General features: G+C 43.7%; 1 protein-coding gene and 1 long non-coding RNA gene across 3 annotated transcripts in view; one reads left to right on the top strand and one right to left on the bottom strand.

Annotated features, from left to right (window-relative positions):
* LOC142782390 (uncharacterized) overlaps positions 1 to 16,410 on the bottom strand; it is a 252,259-nt gene that overhangs the window by 11,999 nt on the left and 223,850 nt on the right. Inside the window, exon 1 of one of the 2 annotated variants that reach the window (XR_012888405.1) lies at positions 2 to 3,297. The exons of the other annotated variant lie outside the window; for it this stretch is intronic. The gene's annotated coding sequence lies outside the window, so the exon portion shown is untranslated. Of the gene's footprint in view, position 1; positions 3,298 to 16,410 lie in introns of those variants that run through there. 2 annotated transcript variants of the gene reach the window in all.
* Positions 3,905 to 10,951, top strand: LOC142782624 (uncharacterized). Its single transcript, XR_012888408.1, has 2 exons — positions 3,905 to 6,108; positions 6,197 to 10,951. It is a non-coding gene; the product is annotated as an uncharacterized LOC142782624 (long non-coding RNA).

The following is a 16,410-nucleotide window of genomic DNA, read 5'->3' as shown; positions in this document are numbered from 1 at the left end:
CTTGCTTGGCGTGTTTTTTTGCCAGTTGAGGCCTGTCGGTCACCTGGCGGCATAGCAGAAATATTTATAGTAACTTTAGGGTGCCATGTGCACGAATACCATCCCGCAATAGCAGCGAATAAACGCCCATAATCCTGCGGGCGCGCACCACGACCCCTCGCACCAGCTAGCTTAGCAGCCGCCATAGTGCTTTAGCGCCATGATGATGATATCCCTACTAGCGCCGTCTCAAGGTCGGATAAGTTAGTTCACAACGCCACCGCTCCCCTTATTTTTGTTGCACTGTCAAAGGTAAACACGGAGGAAGGAAAAAGGTTACCAGCTACCTTTCCTTCCTCCATAAAGGTAAACCTCCCTGCCTTCCTTTGCATCTTTATCTCTCTCTCTCTCAAAGGTACAGTTTTTCTTCTCTACATGGTAAGGTGAGGATGAATGGATGGATGAATAAGGATGTATCCTTTAGATCGGGCGGTGGCTACCGCTGCACAGCCGTAATACTTAATTAACCAAAAACTACATTTTTTTTTCCTTCTAAAAAGTGAGGTTGAGGATTCGTACTTTGCAGTGAAGCGTTTATTTTCACTCGTGCCTTGACTTTAGCCACCAATCATACAACCTCCTTCTAGTTAAGTCTACCCGCTTAAAGTCTATTTGCCCTCCCTGTCCCTAAAGCCAACTGCTTTAAAGAAACTCTGCGCCATCATCCTGAACTATAAGGCGAAGCCCTTTACACAACATTATCAAGTGTTCGGCAGTTTCCTCCCCTTTTCCACATGCGCTGCATACCGTGTCTACCCCTTCGTATTTGGCCCGATATGTTTTGGTTCGCAATACTCCCGCCCTGGCCTCAAACAGTAGAGAACTACCCCGAGTATTATCATAGATCCTTTCCTTAGCAATTTCCTGCTTAAAAGTTCGAAAGATCTCTAGTGCAGACTTCTTAATCATGCCAAGACTCCACATATCGGTCTCAGCTTCGTTCACCTTCTTCCTAACCGATAATTCTTTTCGGTTTGGCCCCTTGCTGTTTTCCAAGTATTTACCAGTCAATTTTCTGGTTCGCTTCCTCCATTTTGTATAGACATTCTTCATGTACAAGTAACTGAATACCTTCCTGGCCCAACGCTCCTCCCCCATTTCTCTCAATCGCTTCTCAAATTTTATCTTGCAGCCAGCTTCCCTGCCCTGAAATGATGTCCATCCCATATCACCTTGTACTCCATGATTTGGTGTATTCCCGTGAGCTCCTAAGGCAAGTCTACCTATTCCACGTTGCTTAATTTCTAATCTTGCTTGAACTCCTGATCTCATGCACAAGACGGCATTGCCGAACGTCAGACCAGGAACCATGACCCCATGCATATTCCTTTGACAACATCATATAATTCCACAGTGCCCTGTTTTTCATTACCGCTGCATTCCTGTTACCTTTATCGTCACGTATATTTCGTGTTCCCTTAGGTACTCGGCCCCATTGCTTATCCATACGCCCAGATATTTGTATTTATCTGTTATCGCTAGCGTGACCTCCTGTATTCTAAGCTCACTACCTTTATGGTCATTAAAAATTATGACTGCTGATTTTTCCTTACTGAATCTGAAATCTAAACTATCTCCCTCATTACCGCAGATGTCCACCAATCTCTGCAAATCTTCCTTGTTGTCGGCCATTAGCACTATATCATCTGTGTACATCAATGCTGGTAGTACCTGTTCAATGAGTTTTCCTTGTTTGACGAAAGAAAGGTTGAAGCCCAGTCCACTTCGCTCTAATTTAGCCTCTAATCCTTGTAGGTACATCATGAATAATAAGGGTGACAGGGGACACCCCTGCCTAAGCCCACGTTTGACCTCTGCAGGCTTGGATACCTGTTTTTCCCACTTTATAACTACTTTGTTACCTTTAAAGATATCCTTTAAAGATTAGTGACTACATGTTCTACGTCTAGTGTGTCCAGTATTCACCACAGTTCCTCTTGAACCACGCTATCGTACGCTCCCTTGACATCCAAAAATGCTAACCACAGGGGCCTGTGTTCCTTTCCTATATTTCGATGCACTGCGTCAGTGAGAACAGATTGTCTTCCAAACTCCTGTGTTTCCGAAACCCATTCTGCAGTTCCCCCAACACCCCCTCATCCTCTATCTATGTCTGCAGTCTTTCTTTTATAATCTGCATCGCCAGCCTGTAGACCACTGATGTCACTGTTATAGGACGGTAGTTGTTTATGTCAGCTTTGTTCCCCTTTCCTTTATAGATCATGCTCATCTTGCTAAGTTTCCATCCATCGGGAACTTCACCATCGATTATTAGTTTGCTCACTGCCTCTCTCAAAGCCTGCTTAGATTTCGGACCTAATGCCTTTATCAGCATAATTGAAATGCCATCTGGGCCTGTTGATGTACTACTAGGAACCCTTTTTTCAGCCATTTCCCACTCTCATTGTTAAAATGGAGCCATTGGCCCACTTGATTCATCCTTGCCTATTGTGGTACATAAAGCACTTCTTTGTTGAAATTTTTTTGTCACCCTTGTTCTTATATATTCAATAGCTCCGTCCCCTTCTAGCCTAGCACCTTAGGCTGTAGTTGTAAACCTCTGCTCTGGGCTCGTCTCATTTCTTAGGGAGTTTAGATGGTTCTAAAATTTCGCAGCTGCCTTTCTATCTTTTTATGTACTTCTGCCAGCCACTGAGCTCCCTTCCTTCTAATCTTTTCATTGATCAGAAGGGATGCATCCCTTCTACAGCTTAGAAAGGTTGCCCATTTTCTTTCCACATCATCTGTCGGTTCACCCCGCTGCTTAGCATGTCTGTGTTCCCTAGAGGCTTCCTGACGTTTTGCTATGGCTCTGTTAACTTCTTCATCCCAACAACTTTTGGGTTTGTGTCTTCTTTTTCGGGGTGACTTGTCATGCGTCTTAGCAAGCTCTAGCTCAAACAGTCTAATTAGATTCGTGTATGTTCACACTGTTTTATTATCCTCCGTGATTACTTTCTCAATTTGTTTAGTGGCTATTTCAATTTGCCTTTCTGGATAAAAATTTTCCTGTAGTTGCTCATCTTGTCTCCTTCCCACTTTCACTGCTCTCCCAAAACTTAGCTTGATATGTTTGTTATCACTACCCAGACTTCTGGAGCCACCTTCGTCTATGTGCACTCCCCTGAGCTTGTCATACATCCTATGTGACATCAGTGCATAATTTATCGTCGACTGCAGCCTTTCTACCTCCCATGTTATTTGCCCTTCACACTTCTCGGTACTGTTGCAAATAATCAAATCAAGCCTTTCACACATATTCGTGATCATTTTGCCTGTCAGGTTGGTATATCCATCTATATCTTCTATGTGCGCATTCATATCTGCTAGTATAATTATCTCGCACTTTCTTCCTAACTCCTAAATGTCCTTTGATATACACTTTGGTTTTCCTCTATGGCCTTTTCTCCCGCCCACAAGTACACGAAACCAACGAGTGTCATTTGACCTGCCACTTTCCCTTTTAGCCATAAATGTTCCTTGCACTCCTGCTTGACCCTTTGCCAGTCTATACTTTTATGAACGAACGCCCCAATACCACCCCCCTTTCTGCTGCCTTCTGTTCTATTAAAATATTCCTACGCGTAGTCCGAATTGTTTGGAGGCTGTTCCATGTCTCTGAGATGTGTTTCTACAAAACCGTATACCATCGGGCTCTCTTCCCTTAGCTGTTCTTCTATCTCTTCCCAATTCAGATTGTTCCTACCACCCTGCATGTTAATATACCCTATGTCTGAATTGGCTCGGCGCTCGTGGCTACGTCTGATTCTGCCCCGGACTCTACCTATCTTAGATACTGGTGCCACTTTGGAATCGTATCTGTCCATACCACCTGTCAGTCTCCCTGGTTGTTTTCCTCGTTACTAGCTATCCTGCACCCCGAAGGGCCCGCTTGCCCCCTCCAAAAAGTTACTGCGCGTCCTGCAAGTCGCCAACCTACCTCATGACCTAGCCGCCCATTGAAGTGAATTCTGTCTCGTTGAAAACCACCCCACCTATGCACCTCTCTGTTTATTTCCGCCACCTCAAAGCCTTTCTCTCGACTCATCCGCCATATCTCTTGGTTTGCGTTGACAACCGTTCTTTTCAGGTTGCTATCACGCACCGGTACCTCTGGTATCGTGCATATCACTACCTGTACCTGAGGAGAAGTGGCGCGCATGTCATCGACGCCTTTCGCCAGTGTGGTTGCTAGTGTTGCTGTATCTTCATTTAAGACATCGTTTAAACCACCTGAAATTATCACGAGGTTTCGTCTATCAGCTGTAGTTTTGAGTTTCGCGCTCGCTTGCCTCATGACTGCTTCGAGGTTGCGTCCTGGGAACGCCCCTACTGCAACCCTCTTGTCACCTCTTACCCTGTGCTTGATGGCTTCTGTGCATCGATTTAAATTCGAGTCCCCGGCGATTATCACATGCTGTGAATTTTCAGGTCGAGCGTCCTGCACCTAGGGGCTACTTGCACCTGTGACGCCGGCTGCTTTGTCTCCTCCCAGCCCCACCACTACTTCGCTGAAGCTGGGCCTTGCGACAATTGAACTAGCTGAACCTGTGTTCCACGGATATCCGTCGGCTGTCCGCTATGAATCCAAAGGTCGAAAATTTTGGATATCCAGAGCGGACACAGCACGGACATTCGCTGGACGTACAAGGAAGGTCCATGGACGGGATGTACTAGGTGGCTTTCTGGTAGATATCCGAACAGGATTTCAGTCGGACAGCCAGTTGCGAATGTCCACTGGCTATCCATCAAAGGGCCCCAAAGAACACATGAGAATTGAAATTAGTTTTGGAGTACTGCAGTGCATGAGCATATTCTATGCTCGCAGTCATCAGAAATTTTCTAAATCTTGTGATAATAGTGGGGCTTTAATTGCGTATGGTGATCCACAAGTGATCTGCTTTCAGATCTAGAGCTCATATCTCCTTGTATAGCGGCCGTAGTAGTGGCGTATGTGTGTATCTGTGAGCAGACAGTTTCCGTGGATGGCATGAGCTGACTCGCATGCCGATGCCCAGGCCAACACACACGCTGGGGAAACCAGAAAGCCCTTCAAGGATGAGGTATTGTTTTTTTAATTTTCACGGCATTCTGAACTGAATGCGACGGTCATTTGAAACGTAAAGGTCGCGGGATCAAATCCCGGCGGCGGCGACTGCATTTCCGATGGAGGCAGAAATGTCGGCCCGTGTGCTCAGATTTGGGTCACGTTAAAGAACCCCAGGTGGTAGAAATTTCCGGAACCCACCACTACGTAGGCGTCTCTCATAATCATATGGTGGTTTTGGGACGTTAACCCCACATATCAATCTTATTTTGAAACGTAAAAAAATATAGCATCTAGTTCAGGGTTTTTTAAGGCATGTGCACTTTTTGTCAGGGTTAAAAATTTATGTGCCCGTATAACTTATGTTGTATACTGTGCATTGCTTGTAGTATATCGTGCACTTATCTTACTAGTTTTTGTCAGCGGAAAGTGACCAACAGTTTTTAAAATAATTGTTCCATGAAATCAATTAAATTTTTTTATCCCGTTGACCACTATAGCAAAAGATATACAATGAAACCATACACTCAATCTATCACTGAATAGACTAACTTTTGACTGCTGAACGTTTATTACAAATCACGTGTAAGAATACTTTAGGTAAATAAATGCCACGGAGCGAGCGCAACCCGACAAATGTAATAGTTACATGCGGTACACCACGGAGGAAGGTGATACACACGGTGCTAGCGATGACACTGCTGCCGCGTCGCAAATGTCTCTCTCAAAAACTGAAACAAGTCACAAAAATGGCGTTTCCAATTCAGGTTATTTGATAATATTATCATCAAAACGGTTGTAATACACCGCTTAATTGTTAAATATTATAAAGCTACTTTGACGACGTTGTTTATATTGACGGTGATCTATCCAAACAGCGGAGAAAAAAAAAAGTTTCGTTTGGCGAGCCATCGCCCAGTCAAGCCAAGCCACTGGATTTGTTCTGTTAGTCCTGTGGATAATGGCGGCGTGCTTGTAGTGCCAGTGCAGATACGATTGTATTTTCTTCCCCAGCTACGGAGGTAAGACAGCTACATTTATTTATTTATTAAGAATACAGTCAAAGACTTCGAAACTTCGTATGAGTACTACAATGTGTTTCCGTCGCAGGTGCCAGCATGCCTAAAGCGAAGGAAAAGTCTTACACGCGCAAGAAAGCGTCATTGCAAACAAAGGCAATAATTCGGGATTTCGGATTTCAAGCCGGCAGCCAGCCGTCAACGTCTGAAGGAATCGGGAACTTCGAACAATGCAGTAGTGCGTGTGGTACACTACGCGCATGCAGTAACACATGCTGTGCCAGTGAGTGTGCGAGCATTTGCGTGCCTGGGGCTGACGAAAACACTGCGGCTACATCAGCAGCTACTCAGGCGGATTGCTGCAGCTCGGCGCCCCCTGAGGGCAGTTCGCCTTGCGTCACCGAAAGTAACTCAACGGACACATCGCCTACAAAATGTTCACCCTGTTCGTCCACGGGAGCATCGCACACTGAACCCGAAGGCTCGCCAATGCAACTCAGCGATGTGCCTTCTCCTGTAAGCGGAGTCCCGGAGGTACCTGTTTGTTCATCTTCCACTGATGCATTGTCAAAGCACAAAGATTTTGTTGTGTCACTGCGCAGTTGGGTCATCAAAGAAAATGTTACTCATACAGCTTTGTCCGCTCTTCTAAAAATTCTCAAGGTCAGTACTTTCGATTCTTCATCTCTGCCTAGCGACGCTCATACTCTTCTCGCCACGCCTAGAGATACACAGCGTGCACCTGTTGTCAGTTCAATAATACCGGGACATTACTGCCACTTTGGGCTACAGAAAAGCCTCGAGAATGCTTTGTCAAAAGCACGTTATGAAGGCAGTCATGTTTCTCTGGCCTTTAACATTGACGGGCTGCCAATCTCCAAAAGCTACACCATGCAGTTGTGGCCCATACAGTGCATGATTCGTGAAGATCGAAGAATACCACCCTTTGTAGTTGGAATTTTCGCAGGCCCAGGAAAGCCTGCTTCAGCCAATGAGTTTCTCAACAAACTTGTCAGTGACCTGCAACAGCTTCTTTCCCAAGGAATGATTTTTCATGGGCACCTAATTGATGTTTCTTTGAAGTGTTTTGTTTTGGATGCCCCAGCACGATCATTTGTGTTTCAGATTAAAGGACATACAGGTTATTCTGGGTGTCCTAAGTGCACAGTTGAGGGTACATACAGAAACAGTCGACTCAGCTTCCCTACTACGTCATCCACTTTGCGTACGGATGATTCTTTCAGGCGTCAGATTGACTCTGACCATCACCGGGGCGCATCAGTATTAACATCACTGCCCATAGACTGTGTGACCTCTGCACCACTGGACTATATGCACCTGTTGTGTTTGGGGATTGCGAAAAAGCTGCATAATGCTTGGCTAAGTGGTCCTTTAGACATAACGCCTTGGGCCTGCAAAGCGCAGACAATTCTCTCACCTTAATGTGTTGTTAGCACCATATGTGCCGAAAGGTGCCCTGCATAATTGGCCGTGAATTCAAAGTAAAAGGAAACTTGTATGAGAAGCCATTTATTTCTGGCACCATTGATGTTTTTGTGGTTTCACAGCTTTCTGGTGTTAAATGTTGGCCATTAAGAAATGTACGCAAGGTTGCTAGGTTATTCTGGCACGGAAAATTTGCTACTATTCCACTGCTTCATCTGTCTTGAGGGCACTAAAAGAATAATTGATTGCATTTAGGATAGATTACCCTTCAACAGTTTTTGACACACCGCTTTGCTATGAAGAGATGCTTTGTTTTCTTAAAGGGGAACTCCGGTGCATTTTCGACTATACTGAGATAATGCTGTTTTCAAATAGTATTGACAATCCTGCAAAGGCTAAGGTGGTTAATTTTGCCCAGGTACTCGTCAGTAATTTTAATTAAGCAGTAAGCGACAAGTCAAAACAAAGACCAAAATGGGAAGCTGCTCTGTCATCCATGGTGGGTATCAGATGACGTCTCGAGAATTCGTCGCTGATGACGTCACGAGATCGGCTACACCCCGCCACGGCTTGCTAGGGTGCACACATAGCTCACATTCCTCTTCTGATGCGCGAAAAGCAAGTTGGCGATATCGACGCAGAAGCAAGCTGTGCCAGAGCGTCTGAACTTACTAGTGGCAAGTTCAGCAATGATTGCAGCTACTATCTCAGCGCAGAAGCATCGCTTTTTAATTTCGTCTCGCCGGCGCGTGAAGCACCTGACATGCCCCGAATCGATTTTCTTGTTGCTCAATATTGTAAGACCGACATCAACGATGACGAACACGTTGTATACAGCTGACAAAACTGAACTGTGCTAGCGTTGTCACCTCGTAGAAGAAAGCGCACGTTGCATCTGTCTGCCGGGGAATGCAGGGTTTTCCAAAAAGAGTAGGCCCTTACGTCACATGCACAGGGTGGCCTGAGTTTACTAGTGTGATTGCAGAATCGGCTACTAATTTTAAAATTTGTTTTCCAAGAAACTGAACGACTTAGGGTGCATAATTTGGCACATATTATCACGCTACCAATGAAAACACATGTTTAAAGTTTTATTGAAATCAGTTAATATCGAAAAAACGCCGGAGTTCCCCTTTAAGTGATTGTTACATGAAAGTTTTAATTTGTTGTTTTCTTGCGTTAAATGATATGTGGGCTTTAACATCTTGAAACCACCATATGATTATGAGAGACGCCGTAGTGGAGGGCTCCGGAAATTTCGACCACCTGGGATTCATTAACGTGCCCCCAAATCTGAGCACACGGGCGTACATTTCCGCTTCCATCGGAAATGCAGCAGCCACAGCCGGGATTTGATCCCGCGACCTGCGGGTCAGCAGCTGAGTACCTTAGACACTATACCACCGTTGCGTTAAATGTTAAGCCAAGCACTGCTGATCCTAGAAAATAAGTGTAAGTGCTCCCTGAAAAAGTAATTACAACATGTTATTAAAAACTAGTCTTGGTTCCTACTGTACTCTCAAGTCGCGATATGAGCTCTTCACATGCTGGAGCAAGAAATTGTGATGTTCCCATGGCCAGGCGAGTATCCTGTATGATGTCGCCAGAATTAGTACTGTAGCCTGACGTCAAGCTAGTGTCGATGTCGCGAGGTGCACCTTGGGAAAATTGGCTTTACTAGTACTGAGGGAAAAATGGCACGGGACGAAGAAAGAATGACCGCACAACACTGAGCAACAATGGAACTGAGGAACAACTGTGTGTGTGTTTATTACACGGGAAAATATAGAGCTGCAAAAACAAATAGGACTACAAGACTTGCTCATAAAGATGAAAAGCAAGATGAATCTCTCACGAGTCAAAATGTCCAAAGTTAACAGCTCAGAAACATGTTCTCTTTTTCGAGGAGGGCAAGTGGAGGCTCACTGACACACGTGTCCTTTCTTCCTAATATGGAAGACTTCGTTGATTTCGCACTCGATCTTGTTACGATATCGTGAAAGCATCTTTCAATTATGGAAGAGCTGGGTGCAGCTGCACGAGGAACAATGGGCTGCAAAGGTGCTGCTTGTTGAAGTCTTGAGATTGAATGGGTGCTCATTCAGGTGATCGTTCAAACATTGACTGGTCTGTCCAGCATAGGTGTAGCCACATGACAACGGAATGTCGTAATACATTGTTAATGCATTCTTCGTACTGTGTCCTGTGCTTCTTTATGTACGCATGCTCTTTGGGGTTACTTTACTTTTTCGCATAGGCTGCCGAGAAAGCCTTACGCCTGCTTTGCTAACGATCTTGAGTGCATGGCTCGCACCGCGTGCGTAAGGGATGGTGGAAATTTTTTGTCTTGTGCTGGGTATTTCCTGGTGCTTTGCTCAGCACAGGAAAGACAATTAATTTTTGTCGTCTCTTAGGTACATAGTTTATGCGCTCATGCAAATCGTGTATCAACTGGCCCTTCAAGACACCCTTCTGGCTTTAATTCCAAAATAATCTATCGGCATTTGCTGTACTTCACACTTGCTCCGAGCTATCTCTATACACAGGAGATTTGTAGGGCAGAGTAAACTGTCCTTCAAAAAAAATGGTGGCACTACCCCTTTAATATGACAGATATGACAGTTATTTGGTCACCATATTGTGCTAGCAGTGAAACGAAACAGCCACTATTGTGCAATAAACATTCACATTCTCCAAAGATAAAGAGGTGTATTGGTTGTGCTTGAATTAAAACTGATGTCTATGTGAGGACTGTTCATAGTGTTTAAGAGATATCCATGTCATAAGGGTATCTTAATTGTCCCATTGCATTGTTCTATGTAGAGCCCTAAAATGCTTCTGGGCAAATGACAGTTTTTTGTATGATTAATGTTTATTGTACTTAATAAACAATAAAACTGTGTCATCCATTTTCAGCATGTGATGGAATTGAGCTCTGTGCTTTCCATGATGTGAATTTGTCTGATACATTTTTTTTGGTATTTCCCATTTCATGTTTGTTTTTGTATTTTTGCAACAGTCATATTTGTCGCCTGTTCTGCAGTATTGTATTGGAATGGTGTTTTGCATCATACTGGATTTTGTCAGTTTTTAACTTGAACCTTTTTTATTTCTTGCTAAATGTTCTTGACATTTTTTGTTTGTACCAAAGCTTGTGTCTTTATGACCCTGTAAGTTTTAATTTTGATATTACAAAATGAAATAATCACAGTTAATTTCTTTCATTGTATTACCTTCACTGCTAGAATTGTGTGGAGCTGTGCTTCTATTCTCATCATTGTGTTCACACTTCAACTTGAACATCGTACTTGATTTAATTAGTGTTTGCTTAATTTATTTATTCATTATTATTAGAGTACATGATTTGACCTATCGATAATAAACATTTTATTGCATCTGAGACCTTGTGTGAGCCCAATCTTCTTACGCTTTAGCACTTGTTCCTGGGCAAGTTGATGCCTAAGTTTGCCAAACATATGTTATTCTGTTTTATCGATGGTAAAAGCTTGAAAACAAATAAGCTTCTAAGCATGCACAGTGGCACGAAAGTTCGCTGTACTCTTTCACGTCGCTGTGCATGATTGTTTTTTCTAGCTTATACCATCAATACACAGCTGGTAATTGGCACTCCGGATCCCTAGTCGTCACCTTATTTGTGTCCATGAATCTTGTTTTAATTTGGCATTGCACCAGAAATAATTTTAGCGCTTTGATATTTAATCTGCAGCAAAAGGGTTCTTGTGAAAGACGTTCAAGCATCAATGGCGAGAGTGCACAAAACCTCAAGGACCCTCGATATTACCACACACACACACATATATATATATATATATAGCTAGGTATTTGTGCTCACTCAACATCAGCCTCGGACAGGCCGCATGGACATTCAAAGGACCATTAGGGGGTAGATTATTTATGCACAATGAATAAGAAATCAATATACATATCTATTATGAACATATATGTACCTGTGTATATGTATAATATATCCCCTGACGGTCCTTTTAATGTCCGTGTCGGCTGTCCAAGACGGATGACGAGCGAACGTACAAATTTGTTACCTTTGTACATTCAGAGTATGTCCATTGGACGTACATTGTACGTCCGCGGATATCTGATGGATGTCCAGAATATCCGAGACGGACGTCCCAACGTATTCCTAACGGATATTCGTGGTTACTTGGAATTGCTCTTTCTTCTCCGCCGTTCTGGTTGCCGGTTCCCTACTGTTCTCTCCGTAGGCCGCTCCTCTGTTCACCTTGGCTAGTGCTCCCACGGTGGACTTCAGCCTTTCTTCCATTGCCCTCGTTTTCTCTTGCACTGTCGCCAACGCAGTCTCGAGCTCGGTGATACTCATCAGCAGTTCACTCTGGGCAACCATCATTTTCTCCATTTTTTCCTTGACCTCACATCGCCTACACTTCGCGTCAGCCTCTTCTCCGTCCGCTTCTACACTTGGGTCCACTTTCAAGCCCACTCCACATCCTGAACACTTTACAATCTTTTTAACCATGTCTTTCTGATACCAATTGTCCCTATACTCGATAATTGCTAAACTCGAGCCCAGCCCTACGAAAATAAAAAAAAGGTCTAAGCTCTACTACAAAAATTTGCGTGTTCAATGTACGCGCACCTCCCCCACGGGGTGGCAAAAAAAAACAAAAAAAAAAATTCAAACACGCACTAACTAATAAATACCTGGCGACTGGCCCCCGAAAAAGCCGTACCATAAAATAAGTGCTACGAAGATTTCAACTGCTGCCTTATAATTATAAAGACAAGCTCAAAACATGCAAAGACAATTATCTGCGCAGTCGATCAGGAGCGCTAAAAAAACACGTCCATGCACCGCACGGAGGTTTTTCCTTCCTCCGTGATGCACCGTGACAGTGCACGCCGTGGTCGATTTTTCGCCCTCTACGGCCATTGCGGTAACTTGAGAGTTTCCGGGGGCGCTACCTGTATCAACGCCTCCCAGATTTCTTGTGCCTGCCGGATCGGGGGTAACTTAAGAAGCGGCGGTCATCGGAACTATGGTAATGGCGCCACTCAAGTAGGGGTGTCTTCAAATAGATTTTTACGTTTTTGAAGCTTATATGCAAAAAAAACAACGTAAAAATTTCTAAAAATACGTAAAAGTAAGTATAAAATAATCATACGTAAGTGATGCCGTCATTCTGCAAGCAACTTTTTAACGCAATGCATTCTCTGAATTTAGTAGCAAACAACGTTACTAGAAGTATCTAGTAACGTTGGTAGCAAACGCCAAAATTGCCCATCTCAAAGGCCACGTACAAAAACCCATACCCTTATGTAGGCAGCGCTGTCATAGATGACGGGCGTTTCGCGCTCATCTGGCAGGCACGGGCAATCTAGGAGGCGTTGCCTGTATTGACAACTCCACCACATCACAAAGAAAATGGCGTCTTCTTCAAAATGCCCGCCACTTCCTCTGTGCCCGCCACGGTAAGTACCTTCGCGTCACAGTGATATCTCACTATTTATCTGCTATTTATTCCTTTAAAATACTTCTGGTGTAATAGAGGAATTCACAAGGAATAATTTGATGTCAATTGCTCTAGGAAAAACCGAATAGAAGTACTTATTTTTCGTCCATGCTGTGTTGCGTACACATATGTTGCCGTCAGGAATACGGGGCTTCTGAATTTCACGTATTGGTCTGTGGGGCTGCTTCTCGTTCGCTTCGTTTTATAAAACGCCGCGGTTTACCATAAAAATTTTGATTTCTAATGCAACACAAGATCTCTCTGCAGGCGTGGATTAACGGACACCGAAATCCAGGGAATTTTGTTCGACTGGCCAAGTGGGAGCGAATGCTCCGATTTGGAAAGCTTCGATGATGATCATGCAGAAAGAACCGCAAGTCAACATTGTAGTGGGACAGATTCGTCTAGCTTGTCAGACACCGACGGTCTTGATGTCGAAGAGTCCACTACTGTGAAGAACAAGATAAAAAAGACCTGGCATTGGGTAAAGAAGGACCTTGGCATCAACGAAGGCTTTCCTACTAGCACTCTAAGTCCAAAAGTCTCTGTGGCAGAGGCTAAATCACCTGTGAGTATGTTTACTAAGCTGGTAGATGAGGATTTGATCGGACATCTGACGTTCGAAACAAACCGATTCCGGGTTCAGAGCAACCGTACGAGAGTAAAACCTGTGACGCTTGAAGAAATGAGGAAATTTCTCGGTATGGTCCTGTACGTGTCCGTAGTGTCCATGCCATTCAGGCGCATGTACTGGTCCCGATTATTGCGCCAATCCCACATTGCGGACTGCATGCCAAGTAATCGCTTTGACGAAGTGATCTCACTTTTACACGCGTGCAACGACACCGAGAAAAAAAAGGAAGAAGATGGCTAGGCCAAGCTTTACAAGGTCTGTCCATTGCTCAGCCGGCTGAATTATAATTTCCAGGGTGCTGCAGAAATGGAAGATTGTTTTGCCGTGGATGAAATGATAATACCATTCAAAGGCTGACACAGCCTCAAGGTGTACATAAACAAAAAGCCTAGGAAGTGGGGCTACAAAGTGTGGACACTGGCTGGAAGATCCGGCTATGTGTACAAAATTGAGCTTTACGGAGACAATTTAGTCATTGACCCAACGGATTTGTCAAATGACATCGGAGAAAGTGGAAGAATTGTTGTGCAACTCTCTGAGGGCTGTAAAGGGAAAGAAATCTTTTGTGACAACTTCTTCGCTTCAGCAGATCTTCTAGTGGAAATGAAGCGTCTCGGATTAGGATGCACAGGAACCATGAGAAACGGCAGAATTGGACGCTGCCTTGTAAAAACCGAAAAATGCCTGAAGGGGGAAGGCCGTGGATCCTTTGATTTCCGATGAGAAAAGGACAGTGGCATTGTTGTTTGTCACTGGCATGACAAAACCGCAGCGTCATGATTGGATCGAATACCCATAGTGTAGGTCCTGTGGGAGTTTGCTGGCGATACGACAAAACAAAAACATACACCGAAGTTTCTCGACCGAGCTTGGTAAGAGTATACAACCAAAGCATGGGTGGTGTCGACAGAGCGGACCAGCTGCTTTCTTTCTACCGCAATGAGTTGAAGACGAAGAAGTGGCACGAGAGGATCATTTGTCACTTGCTAGACCTTGCTGTTGTGAACAGCTGGTTGTTGTACTGTGCCATAAAGGATTCGGAAATCCAGCTCGCAGAATTCAAGCATCAGGTCGCCTTTGGGCTAATGAAGTCGGAAAAGTCACATGAAGCGCCGCTCCATGACCGTACTCTGACCGAAAATTGGCTGTCGAACTGAGCTTCGGATGTATCTATTTCCGTCAGGTATAATGGGGTAAATCATCTGCCTGTCAAAGTGCTGCGAAAAAGTGCCCCAAGGTGCAAGCTACCGCAGTGTTCACGAAGAACAAGGCTCTAGTGTAAGAAGTGTAAGGTGTACCTGTGCATCGAAAGAGATGGACCAGCAAACTGCTTTGAAAGGTTCCACACTGAGTGACTTCGTGTTCCTAGTGCACACATATGTGTACGTTCATTTTCTTCAATAAATAAGGTTTATTGAAGGACGCATATTTTTTCTGTGTTATTTGGCACACTTTAATAGAGAGTCAGCTAATAAACGCTTGCTGTTGTGCCTACGAACAGCATGAGATACAAAGGGTTAATGGGGACTTTTGAACTGTGCCTGCCGTAAGCATTCTAGGAGAACGTGAAGTCGCAATGTTGCATGCACAAACTTTGATTTTCTCGTGGAGTGGTTAAGATTTACTCGGATAAGCAAAGTGTGACAGGCGAATGAGGAAGCGCAATCACATTATCGCGTTCCACTCTTAAAGGGAAAGCTTGAATGCCATCCAAGTTTATTAAGCTGTATATCAAAGCATTTGTTAAAGTTCTCACAAGATATTTCATGCTTAACATAGCGGAACATTTCAAAATGCAATGGCTTCAACTATCCAATCGTATAGTGCTTTTAGAATGAAACACAGCATTTTAGGGGTAAGAAATGCGTTCACTCGTTTTTTTCGACTGGCTTCAATTGCAGTGGCTTAGTACTCGTACATTTATGCAAAATCTGACGTAGTAGCCAGATATGTCGTAACATTTTGGCATTTCTCTAAGCAATTTCTCATAAATATTGTTAAATGTGATTTATTCGAAGAATGCTGTACGTGAACTGTCCTTTAGCAGCATTGAACCTTTGAGATGTGCTCAGTTCGTTTTAAATTTTAGACATGGCGACGGAGCGTAACTAGCAGCGATGACTTTAAAAAAAAGGCCTTTGTGGGCAAGCGTTATGGCAAATGTGCACTGATTTTTCTTGAATTGATGAAGTAAATGCTGTAAAAGAGAATAACAACTACCGAGAAAACAAGGACTAGTTATGATAGAACAGCTAGCTCAGAGTTCAAAAACATTCCCTTTGTGCATTTCACATGTAGTAAAAATATTTGTAGGCCTGATAATTCTAAGTTTGATTTTGTTTGCTGTCAGTAATATCTTGTTCTTTTTCTTTCTTCTTGGGTGTATGTCACCAAATATTGAAAGACTGTCGTCAAGATGCTGTTGGATGGAGAATATAATAACATCAATGCTTGCTGTAGAGTTTCTATTATTCTCCGTATTTATTTATTACCGTGAATATTTGCAAATGATGTTTTCAGTAGTTTACTAGCAACTTGATTTAATGTTTTTCTATGATACTAATTAGTTTGTTTTGCCTAAGTTATCACGTTCACTTTCTAGAATTTTTTTTGAAGTATAATCTTGTTTAAGTTTGTTTTGGAATACGAGTGCAACACATAGACAGGGACAGCCAAGACACGGACGAGCACTTGTCTGTGTCTTAGCTGTCCCCGTCT

This window comes from Rhipicephalus microplus, chromosome 1 (genome assembly GCF_043290135.1).
Source record: "Rhipicephalus microplus isolate Deutch F79 chromosome 1, USDA_Rmic, whole genome shotgun sequence".
NCBI classification, from domain to species: Eukaryota; Metazoa; Arthropoda; class Arachnida; order Ixodida; family Ixodidae; genus Rhipicephalus; species Rhipicephalus microplus.
Note: the sequence above shows the minus strand (reverse complement) of the source record. Positions and strands in the feature narration are given on the sequence as shown.